Source organism: Pituophis catenifer, unplaced genomic scaffold (genome assembly GCF_029215685.1).
Source record: "Pituophis catenifer annectens isolate HBS135680 unplaced genomic scaffold, rPitCat1.0.hap2 SCAF_1, whole genome shotgun sequence".
Taxonomy (NCBI): domain Eukaryota; kingdom Metazoa; phylum Chordata; class Lepidosauria; order Squamata; family Colubridae; genus Pituophis; species Pituophis catenifer.
Window position 1 is genome coordinate 18,268,247 of NW_027256881.1, and position 13,532 is coordinate 18,281,778.

The following is a 13,532-nucleotide window of genomic DNA, read 5'->3' on the forward strand; positions in this document are numbered from 1 at the left end:
ATAAAAATTTGGTGGGTTATGCAAAATGTTTTGAAGAAAAAACTTCAGTTTTCTCCACAATTGTTTTTATTTGGTATAGTTAAGGGTTTTACATTGGGCGAAACAAAGTTGATATTGTATATGGTGACAGCAGCGAGATTACTGATAGGTCAATATTGGAAAAATGAAGCTATGCCCACTATTGAAGAATGGACTTTGAAGATGGCTAGTTTTGCGGAGATGGTGAAGATTTCAGCATATTTAAAAGACCGAACTCAAGAGACTTATGTATGGGAGTGGAAAAAGTGGATAGATTATGTGCAGAATAAATATCAAACTAAGAAATATCAGATAGCTTTTAGCTGAATGAATGTATTATGTAGGGACAAATTAATAGAGTTTTATGACGGTATAAATAGTATATAGGGGGTGGAGGGGTTTAAGTTTTATAAAATGTATTTTTCGATTAGGATTTTATATTGTGGAAGTCCGGGGGGAGAAGGGGAGGGCTAGGGAGGGTATGGGTGATTTGGGGGGGGGGGGGAAACTGGGAGAAAATGTATTTGTAAAACTTTTTAAATAAAAAAAAAAGAAGCAATGGGTGGAAACTAATCAAGGAGAGAAGCAACTTAGAAGTAAGGAGAAATTTCCTGACTGTTAGAACAATTAATCAGTGGAACAACTTGCCTCCAGAAGTTGTGAATGCTCCAACACTGGAAGTTTTTAAGAAGATGTTGGATAACCATTTGTCTGAAGTGGTGTAGGGTTTCCTGCCTGGGCAGCGGTTTGGACTAGAACAGGGCTCCCCAACCTTTTGGACCTCAGAGACCACTAAATTGAAATCCCACGGACCACTAATATAATCTGCCTAATGACTGGCTGGGTGGGCGTTGCTAGGTGGTCATGTGACTGGGTAGGTGTGGCCAACTTGATGTCACTCACTTCGAGGGGTGCCTCTCTGGCCACTACTCGCCCCTCCCTTCCCAGCCACTCCTCGCCTCCCTGCCCAGGCTCCTTGAGGCCCCAACAGGAAGTAGTTGTTGGAGCTAAGCAGCCACCATGAGAAAGAGTTGGCAAAACAGCTGCCTCAGTTCAAATTGGATCTGACCAAGAAGGAGGCTCAGCAGAAGCACCTCACTGAGGACTATGAGCATAGGCTTTCCAAGCAGAGGGGAAGACCAATGGGAGTGCAAGGCCAGGTACCGGTGCCTGGAAGCTCAGCAGGCTGAGATGGTCAGCCAGTTCCAGGCCATGATGCAGTCCCACTGGTACAAGGCCCTCTGGCTCTTTGACACCAGCAGCACTTCCCTCCAGCCTTCACCCAAAGCCCCATACCAGGAGAAGCAGACCCCAAGTCAGGATTTCTGCCCCCCTCTGACCCTCACAAAAAGACCCCAAAGGGGGAGACTCTGTGCAGCAACACAAACATTCATTGCACGTATCCGGTCCAGGGGCCGTAGTCTGAGAACCCCTGATTTAGTGCAATATAAAAAATGCAAATAATTTTTCTGTGGACCACCAAAATTTTCTCATGGACCACCAGTGGTCCACGGACCACCAGTTGGTGACCACTGGATTAGAAGACCTCCAAGGTCCCTTTGAATTCTGTTATTCTATTCTATTCTATTCTATTCTATTCTATTCTATTCTATTCTATTCTATTCTATTCTATTCTATTCCATTCCATTCCATTCCATTCCATTTAATTCCATTTAATTCTATTCTATTCTAAATGAAGACAACTTGAATTTGTGGAGTGAGTTGATGAATACAGGCAGGGGAGTGAAGGTGCAGGTTTAAATATGAATGAAATGATTAAAATGTACATCAGAAATTGTGGGTACAAGTAGTCCTCACTTACCAACTGCCACATTCAGTGATTGTTTGAAATTAAACCACTGAAAAATTATGTTTACCAACAAATTTGCAGTTGTTGCAGCATTCCCACAGTCTTGTGCTCACAATTTGGGTGCTTCACAACTGGTGCACATTTATGACAGCCACAGCATCCTGCAATCATGGGATCATGCTTTGCAACCTTCACAAACAACTTCCAACAAGCAAAATCAATGTGGAAGCCAGCAGGAAGTCACATGTCGTGGTCACATGACATTGTACCTAGCAAACGGCAGTGATTCATTTAATGACCAAAGTGAAACTGACATAAGTCCAGTGTGGTCACATGACATTTCACTTAACAACCATGCTGCTTAGCCACAGAGTTATCATTACCAATTGCAATCAGTAATGATGGCTTCCTCTGTATTAAAATCTATAGTTGATAAATGTCTATGGAGATTCTCAGTCATCCAGGTCATGGTTGTCCCAAAGGTGCTTTTTTCAAGAGGACTTCCTGGTTTTTCTTTGAAGACGTTTCTCTTCTCATCCAAGAAGCTTCTTCAGCTTCATAGGTGATAGTTGGGTACTTTGCTCAATTTGGCCCTAAGAATGTTTTCTATTCTATCACTTTAATTTTTGCTAGCTGATCAGAGTCTTATGAGTGGTTGCCATGAAACATATAAACAAACATTTTTATTTATTTATATGGCCACCCACCTCAAATTCATGATCCTGGGTGGCTAACAGCAATTAAAAACTTCATATGGTATGACAAGAAGAATGATGCATGCATAATTGGCAGTAAAGATCAACTAAGCAGCCCACAAAACAGCATGACTATTGAATGGGCTCTGCCATACAACTAATTCTTCTGGCTCAAAGACACAGCCATGTTTCTAAGGCCTTGCATGAGGCCAGCAGGGTGCAGGCCAATCTGATTGCTACAGGGATGAGGCTCTAAGGAGCAGGGACCACAACAGAAAAGGCTCTCTTGTAGGTCCTGCCAGATGGCACTCTTTAATGGATGGGACCGCTTGCTGGATCTGATGGGACAGTGAGACAAAATCAGAGATAGTCTTTCAAATAACTTGGCCCAGAGCCATGAAATAGTAATATATTACAGAAGGAGGAGGAGGAGGAGGAGGAGGAGGAGGAGGAGGAGGAGGAGGAGGAGGAGGAGGAGGAGGAGGAGGACCTACTAGGAATGAGCTTGGAGATAAAATGTCTCCAACTTTCTGAATATCTTGCATGAATAGAAAGTTGAAAGTTGGTTCTGAACCTAACCCAGAGATAAAAAATATTATGTTAGGTAACATGAATGGAATACTTTAGAAGTATATGTCGCAAAGGACTAAGAAACAGGGTTAAGAATGAATGGGTGCTGAATGAATGTCAGTTGAGAAGTATATTAATGAGGGTTGATCCAACAGAAAGAATGGATGACATTCAAACTGAGAAGGGAGAAAAGGAGGGAGGATTAAGTGGGGGGAAATCCCAGAAAGTCATGGTTAGATGGAATAGATGAAAAAGAAGTGAGAAATCTAAAGAATAAAAAAATCAAAGCTTGACTCAGTGTGTAGATATTGTGATAACAGGGATAGTTGCAAAAATAGAAGGGTATGGAGAGGCGAAGTAAGTTATAAATGAGATTTAGCTACGTTTCCTTCTCTTTTTCTTAGTTTATATCTCACAACCAAATGCAGGTTAGTTAAAATAATAATTTTTCCAATTGCTACTTATGGCTGCGAAACCTGGACTCTGAAAAAGGCAGATAAGAGAAGGATGGATATTTTTGAACTGTGATGCTGGAGGAGACTGTTATGCAGCTCAGGGACTGCAAAAATAACAAACAAAAGTGCAGGACCAAAACTCACCCAAAATATCCCTTGAAGCCAAGATCACCAACAGAGGCTGTCATACTTTGGTCATGTCATGCGAGTTGTGTCTAGTCCAGCTAGTCTAGGGAAGAGAAGGACCAGGGGAGACATGACAGCGGTGTTCCAATATTTGAGGGGCTGCCACAGAGAGGAGTGGGGGTCAAGCTATTTTCCAAAGTACCTGAAGGCCAGACAAGGAATAACGGATGGAAACTGAACAAGGCAGTAGTAGGTTTCACTTACCTTTGCTACAGGTTCAGAACTGTGAGCGCGTACATGCACATGCTCACTTTTCTCGTGTGTGGCGCTTGTGTGCATGCGCAGAACCTTCTGCCCACGTGCAGAGCGTCCATGATGACATCCGGGCAAGTGGGCGGAGCCTCCCGCCGTCGCCACTACTGATTCGCCCGAACCAGGGCGAACCAATAGAAACCCACCACTGGAACAAGGAGAGATTCAACCTAGAAATAAAGAAAAATTTCCTGACAGTGAGAAAAATCAACCAATGGAACACCTTGCCTTCAGTAGTTGTGGGAGCTTCATCACTGGAAGCTTTCAAGAAGAGATTGGACTGCCATCTGTCAGAAATGGTATAGGGTCTCCTGCTTGGGCAGGGGGTTGGACTAGATGACCTACAAGGTCCCTTCCAACTCTGTTAATCTGAGTTGACTCACTCAAAAAGTCAGTCATGATAGCAATGATCAGTAGAAAAAGGAGAAGGGGCCACTCTAGTACTCAATGGATGGACACTAGGTAGAAAAGAAGAAATTGGGATGACCATGGTGGATCTGAAGGAAGTGGTGCGAGACAGAGAGGCATGGAGAATGTTGATCCATAGAGTGGCCAAGGGTCAGACACGACTGAATGGCTGGCAATGACAACACCGTAACATCTTTGGCATCCTACTTTTTATCCCTCTTCTGAATAAAGTTGTTTAACAGCCAAAGGGATCATTTGATGGATACGTCTGCATGTATGTACATAATAAAAAGGAAAAAAGATGAATGGATTCAGCAAAAGTACCAGGTGAATTTGGAACAAGGGGCTACAGTGACCAGGAGGACAGGGACAGACATTGGACAGTGTTGGAGGCAATGCTGTGTTTTCCCCCCCAAGCTTCTTGGGGATAGGGGTTCCTCTAGAATGTGTTAATGATGATTTCCCATTGTGTTACTTTTTTTTTCCTTTTTTCTTTCCTTTTTTCTTTTTTCTTTTTTTTTGCAGTTTAGCAGGCTCCAAAATTTTCATCTATTGCCATCTTCTGCAACCTTCCAGATATGTTGGATTCCTGTCCTTTAATTCCCCTGTGTTTGCCTTATGATGCCTGGTCCAGCACATACAAAGCATCAGATTGGGGGAGTTGCTCCATTTTGCTTCTGTTCCCTTCCCTTCCTTGGGATACAAGGGTTATCCATGAAAGGAGAGTCCAAAAAGTCAATATAATGACTCTGGCTACACTTGCCCCCTTTTTGTACATGCATCACAAGGTTGTCTAAAAAAAATAAAAAAACACACCCAGGCTGGCAAAGAGCGGGTTAATCACATACCATTAAAATCTATCTCTCTATTCTGGAAAGCCTCTCTCTCTCTCTCTCTCTCTCTCTCTCTCTCTCTCTCTCTCTCTCTCTCTCTCTCTCTCTCTCTCTCTCTCTCTCTCTCTCTCTCTCTCTCTCTCTCTCTCTCTCTCTCCATTCTTCCCAAGGCAAAATTGAGCATCAGCTTGACATTAGTGTGAATGTTATTACTTTGCCAATTCATCTCAGCCTTCCTGAGAGGCTAAGCCAATAGAGATTCAGTAGATAGACATTCATTCTCTCTCTGTCTCTCTCTCTCTCTGTGTGTCTCTGTCTCTCTCTGTGTGTGTGTGTGTCTCTCTCTCTCTCTCTCTGTGTGTGTGTCTCTCTCTCTGTGTGTGTGTCTCTGTCTCTGTCTGTCTCTCTGTCTGTCTCTCTGTCTGTCTCTCTGTCTGTCTGTCTCTTTCTCTCTCTCACACACACGCACACACACACACACACAAAACGATACTGCATTTATCTGGAATCTTATAGAAAGAAAGACTACAACAAAAAGTCTCTTGGGGGGGGTGAAGCAAAAAGAACTTCCTACAATGAGCCTTTTAGCAGAGATCATCCTCCAAACACACACACACAGCCTTTCTATTTGTGTTCTCTTTATCCTCTACAGCTCTGAGTGGGTATTGTTGCAATCTCTTGGTGGCAGATGCCAAGGTTGCATTGATCATATAGGAAAGCTCATCTGAGGGAGCCAAGGGAACATTACGACGATTCCTGTGTTATGACTCACCTGAATCATGCAAAAGATGGACAGCTATATGGCATCCTTCTCACCTGGAGGTGGTTCTAGGTGGCTGACTATCCACAAAAGCAACAAGATGAAACATTGAAACAAGGAATATTAACACTGAAATTGACTTCAAAATTAACAAAGATGAACACAGGAGTCTTATCTTAATCCCTTAACTTCTTTCAGAATCAAATGCCCCAATTGGAACCCCAGACCAGTTGGCAGAGACCCATCTCCTTTTGGAAGGCCAAAAGGATGGGTGCAGATTTCACTTCAAGGGGCATCATGTTCCAGTTGGCAGGAAACCCAGCAGAAAAGGCTCTTCTCCTGCACCCCATCAGCCAGAAATCCTTGACTGACAGGATCCACAGCATGCCCTTCTACCTGCGTGTATGGGGAGGGCCTATCCCATTGGAGTGTGACAATTCAAAAATAACAGAATAACAGAGTTGGAAAAGACTTTGGAGGTCTTCTAATCCAGGGGTCTCCAACCTTGGCAACTTTAAGCCTGGTGGACTTCAACTCCCAGAATTCTCCAGCCAACTGCTTGCTGGGGAATTCTGGGAGTTGAAGTCTACCAGGCTTAAAGTTGCCATGGTTGGAGACCCCTGTTCTAGTCCACCACCCCCAGCTCAAGCAAGAAACCTATACCCGTGATGGCGAACTTATGGCACGCGTGCCACAGGTGGCACACAGAGCCCTCTTTGTGGGCATGTGAGCCATCACCCCAGCTCAGCTTCACCACGCATGCGCGCATGCCTCCTGTTGGCCAGCTAATTTTTGGATCTCTGCCGCACATGCGCGGGGGGTGGGGAGAGCACTGGGGCATCACGCCACATGTGCAAGTGGTCGGGGCATGCACGGGGGGGTCGCACACGCATTGCTTTATGGGTTATAAGTGCAGGGAGGCCTACTAGGCCCAAAATGGGGCATGGGGGAGCGCAGGGGAGCGCACACGCATGTGCAGGGGGACAAGGGCGCAGGGGTTATCTGTGCATTGCACTATGGGTGCGGGCACATGGGCGGTTGTCGCGTGTGTGCAGGCACACTTTGGCACGCAACAACAAAAAGGTTAGCCATCACTGCCCTGTACCATTTCAGACAAATGGTTGTCCAATCTGTTCTTTAAATTCCCCACTGTTGGTGCTTCTGGAGGCAACTAGTTCCACTGATTAATTGTTCTAACTGTCAGGGAATTTTTCCTTAGTTGTAGGTTGGTTCTCTCCCTGATTAGTTTTGTCAGAGTTTGTCACACAAGCAGACTATTAAGCAGGATTCAAAACGTCTTTATATACATAATAACATATAAGGCATACAATACCCTTGTAGGTTTTTCCATGTTGTAGAGAAGAGAAATAGCAAGTATAAACACAGCACAAAATGGAAGCACAAAATGGAGAAGGCAAAATGGAGGAGAGAGAGGAGCTAGTGCCCTCAAGCTTATATACAGAACAGTTAAGCCACACCCAGGCTCCAAACTGTCTCTTTTTTTTTTATTAAAAAGTTTTACAACAATTTTTTCCCCGTCCCTCCTCCCCCCCTTCCCTCCTCCACCCACCACCCATCCCCCATCCCCCCTCTCCCTCCAACCCCCCTCCCCCCACCCCAGACTTCCCAGAGCAAATACAGGGTATAACATTAACAAACATAAACTAAAATATGCTAACTTTCTGTAGGCTCTTAATTCCCTCTTGCTCTTTAACTCCCCTTTCAACTAACAAAACATAATTCAAAAAGAAAAAGTTGATTTCATTCATAAGCTATTTGAAGCTTTTTAGTCCGATATTTGTTTTGAATATAGTCAATCCATCTTCTCCATTCTGATGTATATCTTTCATTTGAATGGTCCTTCAAATACACTGAAATTTTGGCCATCTCTGCTAAATTCACTACTTTTAATGTCCATTCTTCAATAGTAGGCAAGTCTTCCTTCTTCCAATACTGTGCCACCAAAAGTCTGGCTGCTGTTAGCCTTTAGTACATTGGTGTAAAAATCTCTTGCCTTCCACACTGAGTTAAGACGATATCTTTCTCCTGAATAGTTCACCACTAGTCCAGCTGGAACCTCCCATCTGTACTGTATCTGACGGTTTCTCAGTTCTTCCACCAGAAAGGCATAATCCCTTCTGGCTCTCAACATTTTGGGGGGGATTTCTTTCAGTATTAAAACCTCCTGCCCCTGCACTTGAAGTTTATTTTTAAAAGTGACTTGTAGGATTTCATTGCACATTCTCCTTGTTGTAAAATGGACTACAATGTCTCTTGGTAGATGTTTCTGTCTGGCAACCCATGAATTGACACGGTAAATTTTGTCAATTTGCAATTCAAGATTTGCTTTTTGATCTCCCATTATCTGTGCAAATGCTTCTGAAAAGATCTCTCTCAAATTCTCTTGCTTATTTTCTTTGAGGCCTCTTATTCTCAAAGCAAATTCCATATCTCTATATTGTATCATTATCACATCGGCCTCTGCTCTTTCCATCTTATTCTGAACCTCTCCCATTTTATTTTCCAAGCTCTCATTAGACTGCTTAATTTCTTCCACTTTTTCATCTATTGCTTCAATATGGCTTGCCAGACCTTGAACTGCCATGATAATATCTTCTCAAATTTCTTGATTTCGTTTTTGAATAATCTCTTTAATTTGAACTATCTCCTCAGCAACATCTCAAATTTTATCCTCAAACACCGAAGTAATTTTTTTTTCTGTAACAGAGGCTTGTGTTTTAAGGGCTTCCTGCAACATTTCAAGTGTTAATATTGGTGGTTCCGTTGGAACAGAGAGAGATTGTAATTTGGACGTTTGAGCTGGCAAGCTCCCAGCACTTTGGGGGACAATAGTCTTTATTTGTTTTGAAGCCATTTTTAGTTTCCAATTTGAATTTATTCAGCAGCCAGAACAACAAATCCACCAAATCCAAAAATTCCCAGTCTTTAAATAATATCAATCCTTTTTTAAAAAAATCACTGCTGTAGTCTTTTTAGCCTTTAATCTTCTTTTTTTTTTAAAGCAAAAATCTCTGTTTGAACAGGGGCTACCAGCGCTAAACAAAACTTTCCTTTTTAACTTTCGCTTTCACGCCCCATTAAAGCTCAATCGTCATCTTGGTTTCACTTTCTCCCCTTAATGAGTCAGAAGGAAGTAATACACATTTGGAGTTAAAGTTCAGTACTTGCAAATCTGATCTCTCCTTAGTTTGCTCAGCCTGCTTCCGAATGATGTTTATTCCAAACGTTGTTTGCAGGGGTGGTTGAGCGTCTTCTTCTGCTTAAAGCAGAACCGTCCCGGATCCGGAGCTCTGTCGGGCTTCCAGGGAGCTCTCACCCTTAGAGCCCCAGAATTGTTCCTGGGGCTCCTTGGGGAGCTCTACCTATGCCCGTCTGCTCTCTTCCTCCCCTTTTCCTGGGGAGAAAGTTTTCAAGCCGCTAGACAGCTGATTTGCGCTGTTCTAGCGGCTTTACGAGATCACGGGGCTGGCGCTCGCAAAAGGAGCATCTTCAGCGCCTACGGTGCCACCGGAAGTCACTCCAAACTGTCTCTATGGTCCCATACAACGAATACTATGTTTCACTTACCAAACAGCCCTCACTGGCTGACCTGTTACTATGCCCTATTCCAGTTCATGAATATACTCTGATAAATTTCCTTTAGGAAACTAGTTCCAATAGTTTCCATTCCATAATTATTTTCCATTAGGTTCCTCAGATAATATCCATATAGGGTAAGGATTCTCAGCAACACATGTGATCATCAATCCATTTTTCAAGGTGCACAGTTCACAGCACTCTTGGGGTTTTGTTTTTTAAATATTTTTAAATATTTTTTTAATCATGCAGGGGTGGGTAGGTTTCTGTCCACCTCTCTCAGGAGGAAACAAAATTCCACAACAGCTATAGGCAAGCTTTCAAGTTCTTCAGAATTCTTCATCAAGGAAAAAGATACAAAAAAAAAAATACTGACAAATTCTGGAGAATGTGAGTGCTTGTATATATCCATGTGTGTCATTTTGGCTGGCTCAGATAAAAACTGGCCAGCAAAGACCTTTGGATTTTGTCTAATCCCATAGCTATTGCTTTATCTGTTTAAAGGTCATCACCGCTGCTATGAAGAGTGCATAAAAAAAATTATGGACTCCCCATCCTTTCACCTTTATTCTCTCCTTCATACTCCTCGGTGGAACAAATCCCAGTATATGACAGAGCTGGGTTTGCCCGGAGCTGTGCTGGCCATGTCTTTTGACTGACAAGGAGCAATCGATGTAGCCAAGGGATGTTCAATCAATGGCAGTGATGTTTGCGGAAGATCTAGCAATAGACACCAAACTGAGTAGATTAACAAAAAGCAGGTTTGTTTACCAGACACGCATAGCATCATCTGAAACGCCCTGGGGTGGGGGGAGAGGGGGAGAAGCCAAAGAGATATTTTGTTGTTGTCATTTTTGGAATAGTAGTCACAGAGTCCATCCTTGGCAATCCATGCAATCCATATGGGCACCTCAGGGGTGGGTTCTAAATTTTTTTATTACCGGTTCTGTGGGCATGGCTTATTTTGTGGGTGTGGCTTGGAGGTCGTGTGACTAGGTGGGCGTGGCTAGCTGGTCAGAGTCATTTCTGGAAGGTCCTCAACTTACGACCCGACTCATTTGTTTGCTTTTAACACTGATCAGCTGTAGGACGGCCCTTTGAAGCCCCGCGGCAAGAGTTTAAACAGTTTTTTTCCCTCTAGTTATCAGCTGGGACTCAGGAGGCAGCAATAGATTGGGGCTGGGACCAAATAAAAGGTAAGAATAACATGAGTGTGGGGGGGGTGGGGAGGTGGGAGGGCGGGGGGGGAGAACCGGTTCGGTGATGTCATATCGTCACCGCTACTGGCTCTGCCGAACCGGACCGAACCGGGAGGAACCCACCACTGGGGCACCTGCAGAAATATACAGCTCCCACCAGGATGGTGAAGGACGGCTTTGTGGGCACCAAGTAGCACAGGGGTTGTTTACTTAACAGTTGCTGAAAGACTCAACTTCCAGGATTGCCCAAAAACCTTTTCCAGAATATCAAGACTTGTGGATCTCTTGAAATAGGATGGGGCATCCAGAACTGTACTCAAAAAGGCAGATACAGTATCACAGAATATGGAAGTCCCATTTTTTCCTCCAGCCCACCTCTCTTAAGCTTCAGGCTTCTCCACCTATCCACTGAATGGTCTCCTTCCTTGCCTTTCTTCTCTTGCAACTCCAACTACAGAAGGGAAAGAACTAGTCTTCTTCCCAGCGTAGCTTTTGTCACTCTGGCTGAGTGTCAACCATATTCCGAGATGCTGAGAAATTATTATTCTCAGATGCTGAGACATTCATATTTCCCAGTGTTACCAGCTCTCTGATACCAAAAAAAAGAGAGGAGGGTTTGAAGTCCTTTCCAGCCTGAATTTTAATCCAAGTTTTTAAAAAAGACCTTTGATGGCTTCAACACTCGCTACATATTGAAAAGAGGATGATGAGTTCATTTCGTTTTAGTAGCACCACTAAAAATGCAAAATGCATTCCTGAACCTTAGGATTGCTTGGTGTGTTCAATCATCTTTCAATGCTGGAGACAGGATTGGAAGGGGAAATCTAACATTGCTTTGGATATCATGCCAGGGTCTGCAGTTGTTTTGTTTTTTCTTGAATGAGGACAATTTGATCTCAAAAGGACCCATAGAGTACATGCAGTGAGATTTGAGCAAAGATTGGTACAGGTAGTCCTTGACTTATGACCAGTGGTGGGAATCAAATAATTTAACAACCGGTTCTCTGCCCTAATGACTGGCTGGGTGGGCGTGGCCATGATGGGCGTGTCCAGGGAGTGTGACAGGCAGCACTTGGCCTCCTGCACCCCCCTGGGAGCAAAAACGGGTCACGGGGGGAGACATGCAACTCCCCCCATGCCCTGTTTTGGGCCAGTAGGCCTCCCTGCAGCCTCCTGGGAGTGAAAACAAGCTGTGGGGGACACACCGCACCCCCCATGCCCTGTTTTGGGCATAGGAGGCTTCCCTGCACTTACCTGGAAGCCAAAATGGGTACATGGGGACTCCTGGAAGGGGCAGGGAGGGGCAGGCAGCCAGCAATTTAGCTACCAATTCACACAAACTGGCCTGAACCGGCTGAATCCCACTATTGCTTACGACTACAATTGAGCCCAACATTTTTGTTGTTAAACAAGCTATTTGTTAAGTGAATTTTGCCCCATTTTTTGACCTTTTTTGCCACAGTTGTCACTTCAACTGTTAAGTAGACAACCGCTTGACTGAAATGGTTTCAGTTTCCTGCCTGAGCATGGAGTTGGACTAGAAGAGCTCTAAGGTCCCTTACAACTCTGTTATTCTGTTAAATAAGACAGAAAACAACAGGTTAGCACCATCTAAATCAGACGTTTTGGAGATCATGCTACTAATTATTATGCTATAATGGTGTCTGTTTGATATGAGACTGATTCCTAATGAAACAAGGCAGTTTGACAATAGCAGAGTAGCTCATCTCTCCTCCCTGTCCATCAACGTTGATCTTTTCACCTTCCTCCTTCTAGCCCTTGATCTGTTCCTCTTTTGCCATCAATGTGAGCCATCCAGAGTGCTTTACCCATCTCCAAATTCAATAGAGAATTGGCATGATGTGGTGCTTCAGATCATAGAATGAATATCTAATCATCCCTGGAGGAAACGGAGTCCATAAACCAGTGACTGAATTGCATTAGCATACCACAGTCTTGATTTTTCACTGGTTTCAGGTATTCTGGCAATAATAGTCTTCATTTGGCAAGTAATCTCAAGTTGTTTGCGAGATTTGCTAAAAATATAAATGACGATTGCTCCCATCCTGACTTCACTGTTGCAAGGAGAGGGGAAAATTCAAAACTGACCTGGTAGACTGGCCTGATTCTCCAGAACTTGCCATGCTTAGATAGCTGTTTAATCCGAAAGTGGAGAGTCAGGGGATCCATAAGAATGAATATCATTTACCTTGGCTTCCTGTTTTACTGGGCTTGCTGTCTACGGAGATTCTTAGTCATCCAGTTCATGGTGGTCCCAAAGGTGCTTTTTCAAGAGGCAGCTGGACTTTCTGTTTTTTCTTTGAAGACGTTTCGCTTCTCATCCAAGACGTTTCTCCAGATGAGAAGCAAAATGTCTTCAAAAAAAAAACAAAAAAAAAAAACCCAGAAAACCTTTGGGATTGACTTTACTGGTTCAGTAGCTTGTTTCTTTCGGATACAGAGTTCAGCCCTAGTTTGATTTGATTTGTAGGTCTAATCTTAAGCTTGCTTAATTTTATTAGTTCTGTTTCAAGAAGGCCACAAGGAACAACGTCTGGGGTTCAGGACATGATGTCAAAAACTTTTTTTAAAAAATTTGATTTATATGCCGCCCTTCTCCGGGGACTCAGGGCAGCTTACAATGCGTTAAGCAATAGCCTTCATACTTTTGTATATTTATACAAAGTCAGCTTATTGCCCCCACAAACTGGGTCCTCAATTTACCTACCTTAGAAAGGATGGAAGACTG